Source organism: Trachypithecus francoisi, unplaced genomic scaffold, assembly GCF_009764315.1.
Source record: "Trachypithecus francoisi isolate TF-2019V2 unplaced genomic scaffold, Tfra_2.0 Contig01440, whole genome shotgun sequence".
Taxonomy (NCBI): Eukaryota; Metazoa; Chordata; class Mammalia; order Primates; family Cercopithecidae; genus Trachypithecus; species Trachypithecus francoisi.
In genome coordinates, this window is record NW_022681431.1 from 6,182,937 (window position 1) to 6,203,825 (window position 20,889).

Consider the following 20,889-nt stretch of genomic DNA (forward strand, 5'->3'; position numbering starts at 1 on the left):
TGAGTTGGAGTCTCGCTCTGTTGCCCAGGCTGGAGTGCAGTGGCGCGATCTCGGTTCACTGCAACCTCCACCTCCTCGGTTCAAGCGATTCTTCTGCTTCAGCCTCCCAAGTTGCTGGGACTACAGGCCACCACACCTGGCTAACTTTTGTATTTAGTAGAGACAGGGTTTCACCATATTGGCCGGGATGGTTTCGAACTCCTGACCTCGTGATCTGCTTGCTTGGGCCTCCCAAAGTGCTAGGATTACAGACCCGAGTTGCTGCATTTGGCCTGGTTCTTTAAATGTCTGCTAGAACTGAGCAGTGAAACTGTCAGGTCATGAGCTTTCCTTTGATGGGAGATCCTTTTATTAGTGCTTTGATCTCATAACTTATTATTGGTCTGTTGAAGTTTTTTCATTCTTTAGAGTTCCCAATGAACTTCTTGACCCTTCAAGTTCTTGACCCTTCTGGGTAGTTTGTATGTTTCCAAAAATATCTCCACTTCTTGTTTTTCTAAGTAATTGGGGAATACTTTTCCATAATAGTCTCTAATGATTTTGTATTTGTTTGTATTTCTGCAGTATCAGTAGTTCTGTCTCCTTGTTTCTGATTTTATTGATTTTGGTCTTTTTTCTTAGACTAGCAAAAAGTTTGTCAGTTTTGCCATTTTTGAGATGAAGTCTCATTCTGTTGCCCAGACTGGAGTGCGGCGGCATGATCTTGGCTCACTGCAACCTCTGCCTCCCGAGTTCAAGCGATTCTTCTGCCTCAGCCTCCCATGTAGCTGGGACTACAGGAATGCGCCACCACGCCCAACTAATTTTTGTATTTTTAGTAGAGACATGGTTTCACCATGTTGGCCAGGATGATCTTGATCTCCTGACCTCCTGATCCGCCCACCTCAGCCTCCCCAAGTGCTGGGATTACAGGTGTGAGCCACTGTGCCTTGCCAATTATGCCTGTTTTAAAAAACCCGACCTTTTTTTTGACCTCTTAAATTGTTTCTTAAAATCTGAACTTCACTTTTTATGCTCTGACCTTTATTCTTTCCTTCCACTAATGTTGAGTTTTTTTTACCTTGCTTTTCTAGTTCTTTACAGTGTTTCATTAGATTGTTTACCTGAAATCTAAGTTTAAGAAAACCCTAATACATAGTAACTATATTTATGGGGTACACGTGATATTTTGAAATATGCATGTAGTGTGTAATAATCAAATAAGGATATTTTGGGTACCCATCACTTCAAAAATTTACTATTTCTTTGTGTTGGGATTTCAAATCTTCTAGCTATTTTGAAATATTCAATAATTATAAACTATATTCATCCTGTGGTGATACGAAACAATAGGACTTATTCCTTCTATCTAACTATATGTTTCCATTAATCTCCCTTTATCCCACCACCGCCACTATCCACAGCCTCTGGTAACTATCATTATACGCTCTATGTCCATGATACCAACTTTTTAAACTCCCACATGAGGGAGAACATACAATATGTGTCTTTCAATGCCTGACTTATTTCACTTAATGTAATGACCTCTAGTTTTATCCACATTCCCGTAAATGCCAAGATTTCATTTTAATGGAAGTGTAATATTCTATTATGTATATGTGCCCCATTTTCTTTGTGTATTCATAAGTTGATGGATACAGATTAATTCCATATCATGGCTATCAAGAATAGTACGATAATAAATACAGGGATGCCCTATAACCCTGACAGGAATTTCCTTACATTTGGATAAAAATATAGTAGTGGGGTTGCTGGATCGAATGAAATTACTCCTGGGTTAAATTTATTCCTAGGTGTTTTCTTTTGTAGCTGTGATGAATGGGATTACTTTCCTGATTTTTTTCAAGTAGCTCATTATTAGAGAATAGACACTCTACTGAATTGTGTACACTGATTTTCTACCTTGAAACTTTACTGAGTTCATCTATCAGATGTAAGAGTTTTAGGTAGAGTCTTTAGGTGCTTCTAGATATAAGATTACGCTATCTGAAAAAGGGACAACTTGAATTCCCCTTTTCAAATGTGGATGCATTTCTTTTGCCTGGTTACTCTGGCTAGGACTTCCAGTAGTAAGCATCCTTATCTTGTTTTAGCTCTTAGAAGAAAGGATTTCAGTTCTGCCTGAGTATGTAGTTACCTGTGGCTTTGTCATACATGGCCTTTACTATGATGTGTTCTATGTCTAATTTGTTGATTTTTTTTTTAAATTATGAAGGGATGCTGGATTTTATAAAACCCTTTTGTTTACATTTGAGATGCAAAAATACATATTAAAAATGTAATTTTTGACCTTTTTGTGATGTATCATGTTTACTGATTTACATATAATGAACCATCTTGACATCCCTGGAATAAAACCCACTTGATCACAGTGAAAGATCTTTTTACTGATTTGTTAGATTTGGAGTGCTAGTATTTTGCTGTGGATTTTTCCATCTAAGTTCATCAGGAGTACTGGCCCATAGTGTTTTTTGTTGTAACCTTATCTGGTTTTGGCATCAGGGTAATTCTGGCCTCATGGAACAAGCTAGGAAAAAACCCCTCCTCTCCAATTTTTTGAAACAGTTTGAGGAGAATTGATGTCAGATAAGTTTGCAGCATTCAGCAGTAAAAATCTCCTGGGCTCAAGCTTTTCTCTGTTAGAAGACATTTTATTACTGACTCAGTTTCATTACTCGTTACTGGTCTGTTCAAGTTTTCTATTTCTTCATGGCCAAATACTGGTAGTTATCTCATGTCCAGTAATGTATCTGTTTCCTGTAGGTTCCAATTTGTCCAGATAGTTGTTCATGATAGTCCTCTAACAATCTTCTGTTTTTGTGGGATGTAAGTTTTATTGTCTCCTTTTTTGGTTGGGATTTTATTTGTGTCTTCTCTTCTAATCTTGGATAGTCTATACAGCAATTTATGAATTTTGTTTATTCTCTCAAAAAAAAAAACAACTCTTCATATTTCATCGATCCTTTGTATAGCTTTTTTTTTCACCTCTAATTTAGTTCTGCTCTGACTTTATTTCCTGCTGTTAATTTTGTATCTGGTTTGTTCTTGCTTTTCTAGCTCCTTGAGGTGCACCAACAGGTTATTTAAAATCTTTCTATGTTCTTCATGTATTTGTTACTCTTAAATATTCTTTTATCATGGCTTTTGCTGTATCCCACATATTTTGATATTTGTGTTTCCATTTTCATTTGTTTCAATAAACTTTTTGTTTCTTATTCTTCCTTAAATCCAATGATGGCTCATAATTTTGGCTTAATTTCTTCATATTTGTACAATTTCCAAATTTCTCATTGTTGATTTCTAGTTTTATTCCATCGTGGTCTGAGAAGATACATGATATTATTTCTATTTTTTTAATCGTTGAGACTGCTTTTGTTGTATAACAAATAGTCTAGCCTCAAGAATGTCCCATGTGATAATATGTATTCTGTAGCTGTTTGGACACTATGTTCTGTAAATGTCTATCAAGCGCATGTGATCTAAAATGAAGTTTAAATTCAATGTCTTTTTGTTGATGATTTGGCTACATAACCAGTCCAAGGATGAGAGTCAGTTGTCGAAGACACCTAATTTGATTTTACTGGAGTCGGTCTCTCCCTTTAGATTCAATAATGTTTGCTTTATATATCTGCATGTTCCAGTGTTGCGTGCACAAATATTTAGAATTGTTGTATCTTCTTACTGAATTGATCCCTTTACCATTATAGAATTGTCTTCTTTGCCACTTTTTGACTTAAAGTCTATTTTATCTGATATTAGTGTAGCTACTCATGCTTGCTTTTGGTTTCTGTTTGCATGGATTATCTTTTTCCATCCCTTCACTTTGAGTCTATGTGTCTTTACCACTAGAGTCAGTTTTTTATAGGCAGTATATAGTTAAGTCATTTATTTTTTGTTTTTCTATTCAGCCAATCTATATTTTTTAAGTGGAGAATTTAAACTGTTTACATTCAAGATTATTCAGTACTTAATTCCTGTCATGTTGGGAATTATTTTTTGGTTTTGTGTATCCTCTCATCCTGTTCTCTTATCATTGTGGTTTGCAGATTTTCTGTAGTAGTAACACTTGATTCCTTTATTTTATTCATTCATTCATTTATTCGTTTTTGTGAGACGGAGTCTTGCTCTGTCACCCAGGCTGGAGTGTGCAGTGGTGCAATCTCGGCTCATTGCAAGCTCTGCCTCTTGGGTTCATGCCACTCTCCTGCCTCACCCTCCTGAGTAGCTGGGACTACAGGCGCCTGCCACCAAGCCTGGCTAATTTTTTTTGGATTTTTAGTGGAGACGGGGTTTCACTGTGTTAGCCAGGATGGTCTCGATCTCCTGACTTCGTGATCCGCCTGCCTCAGCCTCCCAAAGTGCTGGGATTACAGGTGTGAGCCACCGTGCCCAGCCAAAAGTTTTATACTTTTATGTATTTTGATTATGACAGATATCGTCCTTTATCTTCTAAATGCAGGGCTCCCTTGAGCATTTCTTGTAGGGCCAGTAGAGTGGTGATGCACTTCAATTTTTCCTTGTTTTGGAAAGCATTCATTCTCCTTCATTTTTTTATATCTTCCCCAGGTATAATATTCTTGGCTGACAGTTGTGTTTGTTTGTTTGTTTTGCTTTCTACCACTTTGGATTTATCATTTCAGTTTCTCCTGGACTGTAGTGGCCAAAGTAATTCCATCGACCACGCTGATTTCTCATTAACCCCAGTTCCAAGAAGGCCTCTAAGATTTCCAGTTTATTTTTACTTGTTAGAGAGCACGTACTTACCATAAATCCCATTCCTAGGTCAAAACAATCTAAATGTTACTGTACTTGCTATAAACAATGCTCTTAAGTAGTTGTCCTACACAGCCCTTCTGATGCATGCACACCCTTTTTCTATGGCATACAAGCACTCAGTCTTGGGAATAAAGGCACAAGGATGCACCATCTTTGTCTCTTGACGTACCTCCCAAGACACAATCCCTATTAAATGTTCCTAAGTCCCTATTAAATGTTTCTAAGAAACTGAATTTGTCAGCCTCTTTCTTTGGCCTCTCATATTCCTTGAACTTTGAGGGTAGGATTGTATAGACCTTTCCACCGTGGAACACGGCCTGTAAGGTTTCTGCTAAGAAATTTGCCATTAGTGTGATAGGGATACTCTTCCATGTGACTTGACCCCTTTCCTGTATTTAGAATTCTTTTTCTTGGACTTCTAACAGTTCGACTCTAAAGTGGCATGGAGAAGACCTTTTTGGGTAGAATATATTTGAAGATCTTTGAGTTTCCTATATCTTGATGTCTGTATCTCTTCCAAGACTTGAGAAGTTTTTACCTATTATTTCGTTAAATAGGTTTTCTACACGTTTACCCATCTGTTCTCTCCCAGGAAAACTGCAAATTCCAGTATTTGGTCACTGTATGTGTTACATAAGCTTTCTTCGTTTTGATTTTTTTAAAAAATTTTATCTGCTCAGGTTATTTCAAAAGACCTGTCTTCAAGTTTACAAATTCTTCTGCTTGATCTAGAGTCTGTTGTTGAAACTCATGATTATATTTTTTATTTTACTCTTTAAATTCTTCAGCTTCAGGATTTCTATTTAATTTCTTTCTGACATCCTTGTTGAATTTTTCACACAGATTGTGAAATGTTTCTTTTCCTTGTTCATCTGTTTTCTGTAGTACCTGGGTTTTCAGAAATATTATTTTCAATTCATTATCAGGTATTTCATAGATTTTTTAAATGTCGGCATCTGTTGCTAGAGAATTGTGTTCCTTTGAATGTTTCATGCTTCCTTGATTTCTCATGTTTCTTGTGTCCTTACATTTATATCTATGCATCTGGTGTAACATTTGCTTCATCCAACTCTATGGATTGGGTTTTGAAGGGAAAGACATTTTTTTCTATAGAGCTATCTATAGTGTTGTTTGGGTAACGCGTTTTGGCTTTGATTCTGGGTGGGAGAAGCAGCGCAGTCTCCATATGACTTCTTTGTCTATCTTTAGCATCAGTGGTGTCTATGAGTTCCTCAGTGGATAAAGCTGTGGCTCTTAGTAAAGGCTGTAGTGAGACTTTGCTAGTGAAAGGGATACCAGGCAGGCCAGTTCTTAGGTAACAATCATGGCAACTGTGGGACGGTTATGTAGGACCTCGGTCAACACATGTGGATATTGGTAAAAGCAGGTCAGTCGGACCAATCCTTGGCCTTCAAGTGGATTGTCTGTGTGCTAGCAGTGCTAACAATGGGCTGAATGAATGGGTCCTCAGGCCCTCAGGTGGCATGCATAATGTCTGTGGCTGCAACAGCAACAGAGGGCTAACTTGGGGCCCCAAGTTACAGTTTTGGGTGCCAGCAGTGGGGGTACAAATGGCCTAGTGGTCATCACCAAGCCTCCAGGTGGCACGGAGGTGAGTGGCACATGGCTGTAGGCAGGGCAGTAGCAGTCTCACTTGGTCATGCTATATAATCCTTTTTATATTTTGTTGAATTAGGTTTGTTTTTGAATGCAAGAAATATTCATAAAGGATATTCTTATGACTTGTCTCATTTTGGTATCAGGGTAATAGTGCCTTCATAGAATTATTTGAGAAATGTTCCTCTTTTTTTTCTGAAGGGTGTAAAAAAACTGATGTTAAAACTTCTTTAAATGTTGATGCAATTCACAAGTAGAGCCATTTGATCTTAGGCTTTTCTTTGTAGGAAGTTTTTTGATTACTAAACTCCTCACTTGCTAAGGATCTATTCAGATTTCGTTTCCTCTTGAGTTTCTAAGAATTTGTTCATTTCATCTAGGTTATCTAATTTCTTGATATATAGCTGTCGACAATATTCACTTACAATACTTATTTCTATAAGGCCAATAGTAATGCCCTCTTTATTACTGATTTTAGTAATTTGAGGATTCTTTATTCATGGTCACTCTAAACTTTTGTCAGTTGTTGATCTTTTTAAAAAATAAACTTCTGACTTCATTGCTTTTTCTCTATTACTCTTACATTCTCTATTTCATTCATCTGTGCTCTGACTGTTCTTTCCTTTCTTTGGACTGAGTTTGCTTTTGTTTCTTTCATTAGGTTAGATTGTAAATTTGACGTTTTTCTAAAATACAGCAGTTTAGAGCAATAAATTTGCAATTCAGCAATTCATCAGCTATATACCCTAAGTTTTTTATGTCGTATTTTCATTTTGCTTTTTTTTTGTTGTTGTTGAGACGTAGTCTCACTCTGTTGCCCAGGCTGGAGTGCAATGGCACGATCTCAGCTCACTACAACCTCCACCTCCCGGGCTCAAGTGATTCTCCCTCATCAGCCACTCGAGTAACTGGGACCATAGGTGCATGCCACCAGGCCTGGCTAACTTTTTGTATTCTGAAGTAGAGACAGCATTTCACCATGTTGGCCAGGTTGGTCTCAAACTCCTGACCTCAAGTGATTTGCCAGCCTCGGCCTCCCAAACTGCTGGCGTGAGCCAATGCAACTGGCTAACATATTTTTATTTTCATCACTATCTTTTAGTTCCTCTTGTAAATTTTTTTCTGGAACCATTGGTTACTTAGGAGTATACTGTTTGACTACGATAAATGTCCTTTAAGTGATTTCTAATATCATTCTATTATGTCCAGAAACATGTTTTGTATGTTTTCAATCCCTTTTTGAGACTTCTGTCCTGTCCTTGAGCATTTTCCGTGTATACTTTAAAGATTAATCTCCTGTTGTTAGATATCTGTTACATCTAGTTGGTTTTTATGTTTTTCAAGTCTATTTCCTTGTTGATATCCTGTGTGGTGATTCTAAGCATTATTTAAAGTATGGTACTAATTTCTCAATAAAACTATTTCTCCCTCCAATTCTCTCCATTGGTCTTTCATGGCTTATTATGTGTTCAGAAAGAATAAAACCTTTTCCCTACACTCACACACCCCTCAACACAATAGTCACTGAAGTATGTGGGGTTTCTCCACATACACAACCAATTCTCCAGCAGACACCAGTTGGGTGTTTTATAATTCAATTATAACACTATGTATCTGCCGATACCATGAGATCACACAGGTTAAGGGCTCAGTCCTACAAGATCACCCCAAGTTTCAGATGTCAATTGGTAGCAGTGGCTTGTCAATTATACTTCTGACTAATCAGCTATAAATGGGAGTTTGCAGGATCATCTATCTGGGTTTAATTTACTAGGGGGCTCAAAGAACTCAGGGAAACATTTATCCCTTTAATATCAAAGATATTACAAAGGATATAAACAGTGAGATGAAAAGATACACGGAGTGAGGTCTGTCAAGATCCTTAGTGTTGGGACTTCTGTCCCTGTGATACTGGGATGCCTGCCTTCCAAGTACATAGATGTACTTGCCAACCTCAAAGCTCTCCAAACCTCATACTTGGGGTTTTTACAGAGGCTTTATAACACAGGCATTGCTGATTAAATCAATAGCCATTGGTATCAACTAAACCTTCAGCCGATTCTTGCTCACTGGAGGTGGGGTGTGTGAGGAAGGAGGGGAGGCTGAAAATTCCACCCCTCTAATCACACGGTTGTTTCCCCAGACAAGCTGTCCCCAGGCTGAGCTTATCTAGGAGCTCACCAAGGCTTGCCTCATTAGAATAAACGATGCTCCCATCATCATCCAAGGCATTTAGGAGCTCTGTGTCAGAACTCCTATCACTCGGGAGGTTCATTTGAAGAACCAGGAGCAGAGATCAAATCTGTATTTCTTATTTATCACAGTATCACAGAGGCTTATATTGATTAGAAGTGTTTTATCAACTTGATGAATTGACTATTATAAAATGTTCTTCCTTGTTTCTAGGAAAAAATATCTTACCTAGACCTTCTGGAGAGCTTGCCTCAGATTCTATATTAGCACTTGCTGCCTCACCAAGCATTTTATGTTATGAAGACAGTTTCTTTCCTAAAACTTCATAAACCAAGTTCTGCTAGCTTCCAACTTTTCTTCTGCAGCTTCCTCACCTCTCTCAACCTTCACAGAATTGAAGAGACTCAGAGCCTTGCTCTGGATTAGGTTTTGGTGTAAGGGAATACTGTGGCTGGTTGGATAACCTACCTACACCACGAAAACTTGCCCTTAATCAGTAATAAGGCTGGTTTGCTTTCTTATTTTTGTGATCACTGGAATGGTACTTTTAATTTCCTTCAAGAACTTTTCCTTTGCATTACAACTTTATTAACTGTTTGGTACAAGGGGCCTAGCTTCTGGCCTATCTCAGCCTCACTAAACTTAACCATTTCTTGATTTTGATTTAACGTGAGAGGTATGAAACTCCTCCTTTTACTTGAACACTTAGAGACCATTCTAGGGCTACTAATTGGTCTAATTTCAATACTGTTGTGTCTCAGGGAATAGGGAAGCCTGAGGAGAAAGAGATGGGGAATTGCCAGTCGTTGGCGCAGTTAAAACATATACATTTATCAATTAAGTCTGCCATCTTACATGGCGATGGTTCATTGAAAAATGGCACTGATAGACTCGCTTGACGCAGGGCTGCCATGAACCTTCACTTTCTTAGGAAAATGTTCAATAACTAAGGCATAATAAAGCAAAGGACAATAAAATGAGATACACCTATACTTAAACTTACAATAAAAAGTTTCCAACTTTAAACCTGAAGAAGAGATACTATCTTTAAAAAATTCTTTTGGGAGATTCAGGAACAAGATATTTAAAGGCTACAGAGTCAAACGGGTTTTTTCAGGACACGATTAATTTCTACTTCAAGGAATAAATGAAAACATTTAAGTAATAACTGTCATATTTCATAACATTTTAAAACAGTAAGTCCATGAAGCTGTTTTGGTCTATGAAATCATACTTCATCCTAAATTCAGATTTATTTTAACTGCTTAGTTGGCACTGCCTTCTGTCCAGTTTCAGCAGTGACCATACCTTATCTATGTCAGCATAAAGATACCAGTTTGACTCACGTGGACTTGGAAACAGCCATTAGGAAAAATGGCAGTTAGGTGGGCAAGATGGACATACAGATTCAGACCAACAAAAGCCGATTCAAATACTTGGAGTCCTACGCAGTAAGCAAGCATTAGTACAATCATCCAATAGACTGTGCCTTTTCTTACCGATGCAGAGAATAAAGATAACCAAGAGAGGTGGTTGTCTATGTGTTAAAAATGTCCAACAACTTCTTGAATGTTTGACTAGCTGAAGTTGCTTACATCTGTTTATTGCACTCTTTGACTCATTGATAATTCTTCTAGACAAAAATTATTAGGAACAAAAGGTGAGGAGTCAGATCAGTCCATTTTGCTGCTTCCTGGCACGTATTTAAACACCTTCCTTCCACTCAGGCCTTTATACCATTTCCACAGGGAGTAAAAGTAAAATGAAGTCTTTGTCATCAAGAAATACTCCTCATGATGTCTGGATTTTTTTCTCCTTGTCATGTACCAAGCTGTATCAATTATTTTAAAATACTATTATTCAGGCAAACACTACTCAATAAATACAGTGGATTCTAATCAGTGATTCTATGTCTCAAGAATTCATAAGTATCCAAGAGAAGCTCATACACTGACATAGTTCCATTCATTTTCTTCCCAAATTAGTTTTGGATAACTTTGCATAAAAGTAGCTCTGCTCTGAAACAAATGTTGACCAGCTGCATGCCAATGAAGTATTTTAATAGTACTTTCTCCTATTTAAATTTTTTTCCCATTAAATAAATAAAGCATGGAGATTTAAAAATGCCTCCTGATGCACTGAGAGGCACAGAAGTGGTACCCTGAAATCAATACACTTTCTATCAAAACAGATGCAACTAAAGATGAAGCTCTGGATCATTACCTTTAAAATCAGTAGGCATTTCAATCAAACTTAAAAAATATCAAATAATAAAATAGATGACAAAATGTAAAATAAAAAAAAAATTCTATTTGGAACCCCAAAATTCCAGGCAGGCCCAATTCTTAAATATTTAGCTAATCAAGGTATCGTCCTTAATGGGAGCAAATATTAATCAAAAGTCCAAATACTCTCTATATCAGGGGCTTATGTCATCCCACGATAATTTAAGGCTACTCTCTGTATCGACAATATTACCATTTTCAAATGTTTTCTCATGATAAAAAGATGTTTTCTCTGTATTCATTTAAAGATACATTAAATGCCCTTTAGAGGAAAGTTCCTTGATAAATTTATCATTTCTGGAAAAACTTATCCTCGATATGTTTAATACATTCCCATATACAATTTTTAGTAAAGACTTTGGGGAAACAAGTGTCCAAGTTCTAGCAGGTTTCGTGAACTAAGGGCAAGAGTACAAAACAGACAAATTCTGTAAATTTCTATAAAGGACCAGAGAGTAAATATTTTAGGCTTTCCAAGTCATATATTCTGTTACAGTTATTCAACACTGTAATTGGTGTGAAGATGTAAACAACTGGGTATGGCTATTTACAATAACAGTGATTTACAGAAACAAGCCCCAGACGGATTTCACCTGTAAGTCATAATTTGTCCACCCCTTGCCTTAAAGAAAACCAGAAGGAAGTGGTATTGGTATTGACGACAACACTGCGAGTGAGCAGGCAAACAGGTTAGGCACCCTGATGTATTCTATTCTCCAAACGCAGGTTTTTGCTTTGTTCTAACAAAGGGCATTTTCCCCCTACCATAACAGAAGCAGCTCCCAACTTCTGTGGCAATAATGAGATCAAAGGGGAAAGTGAAGTTGGAGAATTTCATTCATATCAGGAGCAGCCAGAAACCATATACAAGCTCCAGCACCACACTCAGCATACAGGTGACCAAGACTCTTTGAGCGTGCCTGAGCGTGCCATCCCTGGCAATGGAACTTCTACAAAGCTCTGACCATTGCCTAACTTAAAAATCAGCCCTAGGAAAGCTGTGAATAGGCCAGCTGTGTCAATTAGGTATTCACCAGGAAAGCAGACAACAGCATATACTCAGATCCAGAGGTTGAAGAATTAAGCATCATGATTCTAAAATTCTTCATTTTTAATAGTGTCAGGTCTGGAAGCTTTGTGGAAAACATGCTTTCAGAGAAACTAAAAGCCCTCCTCATCCATTGGTAAAATCTGGCTTCATAAATCTCAGGATATTAAAAACACAGCAGGCATCCTCTCCCATATGACAATTCCACCTCCTCCAACATGTTACAATAAATGGTGGAAAGGCATACTACTGATTTGGTAATTACTTCGGTTATGTGACTCTGCTGAAAGCTCCTGTTTCGCTTTTATTTTGTACGTTTTGCTATCAAGTAAGTTTGATTATGTCATGCTGCCCTCAGGTGTCCATTTCTTTTTAAATATATGATTGGTGGGCAAAGGAGGACCCCTTGTAAATTTTCAAACCAGGACTACAGCGGATATTCAATGTGCTCTTTCATAAACCCTAATCACAGAGCTCATTTAAGTGCTAAAAGCTGAACATTTAGGAGTATCTGATATGTCATTGGGACTTTTCCCACCTGTCCTATAATATCCTGCCTTTGAAAAAGGAGCCAGACGGCCGGGCGCGGTGGCTCAAGCCTGTAATCCCAGCACTTTGGGAGGCCGAGGCGGGCGGATCACGAGATCAGGAGATCGAGACCATCCTGGCTAACACGGTGAAACCCCGTCTCTACTAAAAAATACAAAAAACTAGCCGGGCGAGGTGGCGGGCGCCTGTAGTCCCAGCTACTCGGAGGCTGAGGCAGGAGAATGGCGTAAACCCGGGAGGCGGAGCTTGCAGTGAACTGAGATCCAGCCACTGCACTCCAGCCTGGGCGACAGAGCGAGACTCCGTCTCAAAAAAAAAAAAAAAAAAAAAAAAAAAAAGAAAAAGGAGCCAGAGTGGTAAAAAGAAAAAAAGGAACTAAAAATAGTACCTCAGCACAATGGCTCTCAAAGTGTTTCAGAGACACTGTTCCAGATGTCCATGAGGTCAACCCTATTTTTACAGTAACACTAAAAACATTGTTTTCATTCTCTCAAATATACAGTGCAGTTTTCTAGAAGATACATGACTTCTGATACACTGCAACCAACTATAAACAAGAACAGATATGAGAATCTAGCCATCTTTTACTAGGCCAAATATAAAAAGATGAGCAATAAACGTAAGCACTATTCTTTATTTCTCACATAGGAAAGTATAACTATTATTCATAAATGTGTTATTCACTTAATGGGTTTTTAATGATTTAATGCAACTTAAAAATCTTATCAGTTTTAGTTTCAGATGAATATTAATATATAAACAAAAGATTTTGGAGGTTCTCAAACATTTTAAGAGTATAAAGCTATCCTGGGACCAAAAAACTTGAGAACATTGAAATATCAGATTTCTATTGATATTTCCTAGAACGCACTTCCCCTAACATTTGAGAAGATAAACACACCTAACTCACCATCAAATTACAAAGACTAACCAAACAATTTTTAATTTGATTGCTGTAGCAGGACAGGCATTAAAGCAAGCAACAGGATTGGAAAGAAGAGTCAGGGGTTTCAGCCACCCTAATCCTCCCTCCTTCCTCCACAATCAATTTGCAAGAAGTAAGAAAGAGCAAAACTGACTTAGAATTTGACCTGCTTTCCCTTATCACGTTCTACAACAGAACTGTGCCAATGTAAAAAGCTTACAATGATAAGAAGACTGAATAATGTATAAGTTAGATAATATGAGGTCCCTCAATGAACCCCTGTGACACAACTGATTAAAGCTACCCTGAGGTATTTTGCATATATAAATCTGTTCTAAAAAAAGCAAAACTACCAAAAGTGGGAGGCTAGAGGGCGGGGAAAGGGGACAGGTGGCGGGGAAAGGGGACAGGTGAAGGAAGAGAGGATGGAAAAAAGGAAAGAAGGCTTTCATTCTGAGAGGTCATAGAATCCAACAAAATTGACCAGTGCAAAACTAACCTATGGCATACTTAGATAAGGATTCCTATTAAAGTCTAGACCTTTGGTAATATGATAGTAAATTATATTCTAAAGTTCATTTTACAATTCAACATTTTTAGATCATGACATTTTTCTATAAAAACATTTCAACAACTAATGGTTAGGTTCTCAGGCTATTATTCCCCATATCCTTGTTGTGGAGACAGAAAGAGTATTGGTGAAAATGAATGCCAGACCCCACTAGCAACCCTCTGAAACTGTGAGATCTAGCCCTGATTCTTCTCTTAGGACCACTGAGAAGCTCCAGGGATGACAGCCTTGGGGCCACTGTGTCTGGGAAGCTATAGTCAGGTAAAAGCATAGATCGAAAGCTTCTCCAGGTGGTAAGCAACCTCAGCGAAGTCTCAGGATACAAAGATCAATGTGTGCTAAAATTGCTAGCATTCCTACACACCAACAGTCAAGCCAACAGACAAATCATGAATGAACTCCCATTCATAACTGCTAACAAAAGAATAACATACCTAGGAATACAGCTAACAAGGGAAATGAAGGACCTCTTCAAGGAGAGCTACAAACTACTGCTCAAAAAAATCAGAGATGACACAAATGGAAAAAAATTCCATCCTCATAGAAGATTGGAAGAATCAGTATCATGAAAATGGCCGTACTATCCAAAGTCATTTACAGATTCAATGCTATTCCCATTAAACTACCATAGACATTCTTCACAGAATTAGAAAAAAACTATTTTAAAATTCATATGGAACCACAGAAGTATCCAGACAGCCAAAGCAATCCTAGGCAAAAAGAAGAAAGCTGGAGGCATCATGCTATCTGACTTCAAACTGTACTACAAGGCTACAGTAACCCAAACAACATGACTGGAACAAGAATGAACACACAGACCAATGGAACAGAATAGAGAACCCAGAAATAAGACCACATGCCTACAACCATCTGATCTTCAACAAACCTGACAAAAACAAGCAATGGGGAAAGGACTCCTTATTTAATAAATGGTGCTGGAAAAACTGGCTAGCCATATACAGAAAACTGAAACTGGATCCCTTCCGTACACCACATACAAAAATCGACTCAAGGTGGATTTAAGACTTAAATGTGAAACCCAAAAGCAATAAAACCCTAGCAGAAACTCTAGGCAATACCATTCTGGACACAGGCAAGGGCAAAAATTTCACGATTAAGATGTCAAAAGCAATCGGAATAAAAGCAAAAATTGACAAATGGGATCAAATTAAACTGTAGAGCTTCTGCATAGCAAAAGAAAGTATCAGAGTAAACAGCCTACAGAATGGGAGAAAAATTTTGTAATTTGTCCATCTGATAATGGTCTAATATCCAGCACCTACACGGAACTTAAATGTATAAGGAAAAAACAAAGAATCCCATTAAAAAGTGGGCAAAGGACATGGAGACACTTCTCAAAAGACATACATGCAGCCAAGAAGCATGAAAAAAACCTCAATATCACTGATCAATATCGCAAATCAAAACCACAATGAGATACCATCTCACACCAGTCAGAATGGCTGTATTATTAAAAAGTCAAAAAACAACAGATGCTGGTGAGGTGGTGGAGAAAAAGGAATGCTTTTACAGTGTTGGTGGGAGTGTAAATTAGTTCAACCATTGTGGAAGACAGTATGGCAATTCCTCAAAGACCCAGAACCAGAAATACCATTTGACCTAGCAATCCCATTCCTAGGTACATACCCAAAGGAACAGAAATCATTCTGTCATAAAGATACGCACATGCAAATGTTAATTGCAGCACTTTTTACAATAGCAAATACGTGGAATTAACCTAAATGCTCATCAATGACTGAATAAAGAAAATGTAGTACATATACAGAATGGAATGCTATGCAGCCACATAAAGGAATGAGATCATGTCCTTTACAGGGACATGATGGATTTAAGACTTAAATGTGAAACCCAAAACCAATAAAACCCTAGCAGCAAATCTAAGTAATACCATTCCGGACACTGGCAAGGGCAAAAATTTAATGATTAAAATGTCAAAAGCAATCAGAATAGAAGCAAAAATTGACAAATGGGATCCAATTAAACTGTAGAGCTTCTGCATAGCAAAAGCTATGCAGAACATTTAAGTTCCTTGTAGGTGCTGGATGTTAGACCATTGTCAGATGGAAAATTACACATTTCTTCTCCCATTCAGAGCCAGAGGTCATTATCCTTAGTAAACTAAGGCAGGAACAGAAAATCAATTACCATGTTTTCTCACTTGTAAGTGGGAGCTGAATGATGAGTACCCATGGACACATGGGGCAGAATAGCTCACACGGGTGCCTGTCAGAGGGTGGAGGGTGGGAGGAGTGAGAACACCAGGAAGAATAGCTAATGGATGCCAGGCTTAATACCTGCGTGATGGGATGATCTGTGCAGTAAACCACATTGGCATTTGTTTACCTATGTAACAAACCTGCATATCCTGCACATGTACCCCTGACCTTAAAAAGTTATAAATAAAAAGATCTTTGCAAATAATAATTTAGAGGGGAAAAATAGGCAAGACAAGACAGACACGGCACCAAGGAGGTAGGAGAGAGGACTCCAAAGGAGAAGGCAGTGCTGGCACAATAGAAATTATGACCATGGCTGGAATCTAAGCAGGGGAAAGCTCAGAGAGAAAACAGAATGCCAATGATAGCTTTCATGGCAGGGGGCATCACAGATACAGAGAAGCACAGACACAAGAGGTATCCACAGGGAAGATATTATCCTGCACGAAGATGAGAGGACAGCATGCAAATGTACTTAAGACAGCTGCCAGTTACAATAGTGATCATTACAGAGGCAGAGAGTTCTTGAGGATATTAACTCTATAAGGTTCATCAATTTCATGGAAGTCTGTGATGCTTTTGACAATGAAAATATAAAATAGCACAATGTGAAGCTTTAAATTTTTAAAATAATTTTTGTAATAGTCATTTTCCACTACTGACAATAAATCAAATATTTATCCAGTATTTAAGATTCTAGGCTCCTAGAAAGCCAATGCAATAATTAATTTTATAGATTGGAAAAGAAATAATGAAATCCTACAATCTATCTTACAGTGAACTCCACATGTATTTTTTTTAACACTGTTCTGTTACAAAACCTAAACATACTTTCTTCCTTGACTATATTCTTCTCCCTACCAGTAAGTTGTACTAGCTATGGTTTTCGCCCTTATCAAACTTAAAACCCAATACTAAAAACATTAGTAAGGTCCTGCCTCATACGTTAAACTCAGACCACAGGGGGCATGATACTCAACATGCTCTGAGTATGTCAAGGGCAAAGTACATGTAGGAGGCCTAGCCCAATACAGAGAGCCACCTTTAAGAACCACAACCAGGCTCTTATACCAATTGTACATGGTGTGCTGGCTCCTGCCAATACCAGAGAATAGAGGGACGCTGGATAAAACTGCTACTGAAAATCTCGAGCCTTGATGTTAAAAGGTACATTTTGTCAAAAAATCTTGATTAAAATAATGCCCTGGCTACTGCCTCTTACAATGGCCTGACCTTGGCCAGCCACTGACTTGTGTATCTCTTCTGACTTTCTAGTTGTGAAACTGGCCAACAGACTATGCTCCGATCTATCTCACTCCTCAGTGCTATGCAATTCTATATTTAACCCTCCTTCTACCCTAGAATGCCAGCCCTGGGTGATAATCCTGCCAGCATGGTAGAAACCTGACTAAACTACGACTGAAGTACAAGCAAGCTAGCTAGTGTTAACAAATAAAACACATTCGAAGATCTGTCCAGACAAGCAGTAAGTATCAACTTATTCTAACATATCACATCTTATTCATACCATTTCAAACAAGGTTTAAGAAAAAAGACTTTCAACTCTTTCCTTGTTAATTCAAGCAATATTCAATAAAACTTACTTCCAATACAGCAAAGAAAGAAACTCTAGAGTTTAAGAGAAATGTATCTGTACGTACAGAAGTTTAATTTACGTATGTATTTTGTAGATAAAGAGGCATTTTGAAAATAAAACAAATTATATAGCAAACTCGCCACATCACTACAATTACAAGGGAATAAACTACTTGCAGACAAGTCAAAGCAAGTAGATACTATTGCTAGGAAAATGATCAGTCACACATTTTTTTAAAAGCAGGTACTGAATTTCTCCCCCCAAATATTATATATACTTCAGATTGTTTTTTACCGAGCCTAATTAGACAGGTTTTATATAATCCAACATGAAATTAAAACACCTCCCCAGTGTTTTCCCATCATAGCACCTCAGCAACCTGCTACCATGATTCCAGTGAAATCTAATGAACTCAGCCTAGCCAGCACCATCAGAGAGGACACGTGGCTTCCACGAACATTGCCTTATTCACTTCTAATGCTTAACCAAATAGTAAAGAGTATGGAAAGGAGGAGGCACACACACACACTATATATGTATGTTTGTTGAAGGGGAAAATTAGAAAAAGAGAGGCATTTCAACATGTCACACTAGCTAAGTGTAAGTATAATATTAGTACACATTCCGTTATTGTATTAGTAAGGAAATTAGCAGGCCAAACCAAGGCCCATATCAATGCATTTTCAGTACATCATTCCTTAGAGTAAAGGAAAAAGGTTCACCAAGAGCAGCCAAAACAAGTTAACCTCCCAACAGGGGAGTCAGCCCTCCCCTATTGAAAGCATATGAGGACAGGCTGGTCTTGGCAATTCTTAGAGAGATCATGCTGCAGTACTGCTATCACAACACAACGGTAAGGAAAAAATGAAAAATGGTTTATGAGTGTACTCCCCATGAAGATTATGCTGGCACTGGATCAGGTAATGGGTGGTCATATTCTAGGTAGCATAGCATTAAGGAGAAGGTGGAAAGGAGCAGAACAGTAGAAATAATTCATTTTATCTCCCGTATGATTTGATTTCATAGAGGCCATGCTAATAAGTCAAACAGACACTAAAACAACAACAACAAAATCAGGCAATCATGATGCAAGAGAAGCTACATCCAGAACTACGGATTAAAAACTTACCACCTAGAAGAATAATTTATTTTTAAAATGAATCCAGAGGAGAAAGATAGAAGAAACACATTTACATGGTTAGTTCTTATGATAGTTACTGTGTATTCGACAGACTTGTAACAGCATGCATTATAGAAAACTAATACAGAAAACGTAAACAGACAATCCCAGGTATATCGCACACATTTTTATAACAGAGAACTACTCATCACCAAACACATGATCCTGAATATGAGAGATTCACTGTTATTGATAATTTTTCTCCCTCTTCTGTCAGTAATTTTGCTACTATTGCCAATTAATTATCTGTGATTGGCCTAATTCAAGATAATATTAAAATGTTAATTTATATAAACTCTCTTCCATCCCAGTTGCCAAGAAGAAGCAGGATGCTTCATCTAATCTCCTTAGAATTCCTTGTAAGTGTAAAGAAGGGCAAATGTCCTAGATTTGCAGCAATAAACCTCTAGCTATTGACACCAGGGTGTCCACAGCTAATCTAGCCATCAAGCATGCTGAGATATCTAGTAAAAAATAACATCTTTATTGGTTGCTACATTTCAAGTTATGAGTAAGATACATGCGTATGTAAAAGTATTACTAAAGCTATTAGCTTTTAAAAAACACAATCAAGGAGTTAGTAGAAACAAATCACCAAAAGTGTGACCAAAGCTCTAAGAGATCTGCAACCTTTAAACAGAAATTGCAATATTACTGATTTTTTTCCTCCCATCATTAAACATTTTCTCAGTTAACAGATGCTAAACATACAACTCTTACATGTTGATGGAACCTCTAAATATCTAATGTGAAGAGAATTCTTCATGTTGGTGATCAATGATTCGGATCAATGCTATATGTGGCCAAACACAGTCAACATTATCTCCTTTGGCCAGAAAGGTTAAGGGAAAGAAGGGTGCAAAGAGCAACTGCTGTCATCAAACAGGCAGATGAAGCAGTGAAAACTTGCTTGGCCAGTAACAGGCAAAGAGTGGTCAGGACAATCCACTGACTGGCAATCCCCTTAACAAGCTGTATGAATGTTACACTGTGGTACCCACGTCAATGTTCACACTGTAAAATGCCTGCATTTCCACATGATATATTAGCAGTGCTATTGCCCAAGAATGCTTCCTGAAAGGATTTATGTTCTCTTAATCTGTATTGTCCCTGGACATGCGCTACGTATGTTTACAAGTGATTCTAAATTCACCTCTTATAAATGGCAAAAGGAACTTTCTAGTTGAGTATTTTGAGATATGTTAAAATGATGTTAAAATTGGGATTCTATCACTCTATCTCCTCTTTGCTTTCTGGTGGTGGAACCCTTTCTCCCCTGAATCCCTTCCTCTTTTAACAGCTAGTCCAACTTAATGGTCCCATAGAGCTCCATGGTGCCTTTCTTAAAAGGTAACACTGTATTTTTGAAAAAAGGAAATTATGTGACTAGCAGAATACCTAAATATCAATTCTTTACATGTAATTTTTAAATTTTAAGATATATTACAGCAAATCAAGGGATAATATACTCTACGCGGACATCTGACTTTCTTCAAAATAAAATTAGAATTTGTTAAATATGGATTAATCTATATTTACTTAGAGCAAAAATTACTTCATAGTCCCAGTTTCATTTATTTTGAAGAGTATTATGAAGAGTTCGAGTAAATGCTAAAATTCTACTTCTACAAAACTTGCAAGTGTATGTACAATTATACATTTTAAAACTTTATCCTCTATCTTAAGTAGATGATGATAGGATGATTAGATTATTTTATTATTTCAACTAGTAAAAGACTAGGTAAACTGAGGAACATAAGAAAGCCTGAGTTATTTGACTAACTATGGTATGTAGTGAAAACACGATTCACATTTTCAGATCTAACTTATATTCTCTCCATTATTACCTATCAACTGCAATTCTCAACCAAAAAACAAAAACAAATAAAAGCTCTGTCTGCCATCTACTGG

The 20,889-nt window shown here is 37.6% G+C and overlaps 1 protein-coding gene across 3 annotated transcripts in view; it reads right to left on the reverse strand.

Moving 5' to 3' along the window:
* PSD3 (pleckstrin and Sec7 domain containing 3) overlaps positions 1-20,889 on the reverse strand; it is a 565,834-nt gene that overhangs the window by 251,586 nt on the left and 293,359 nt on the right. The gene's annotated exons all lie outside the window — the stretch shown is intronic.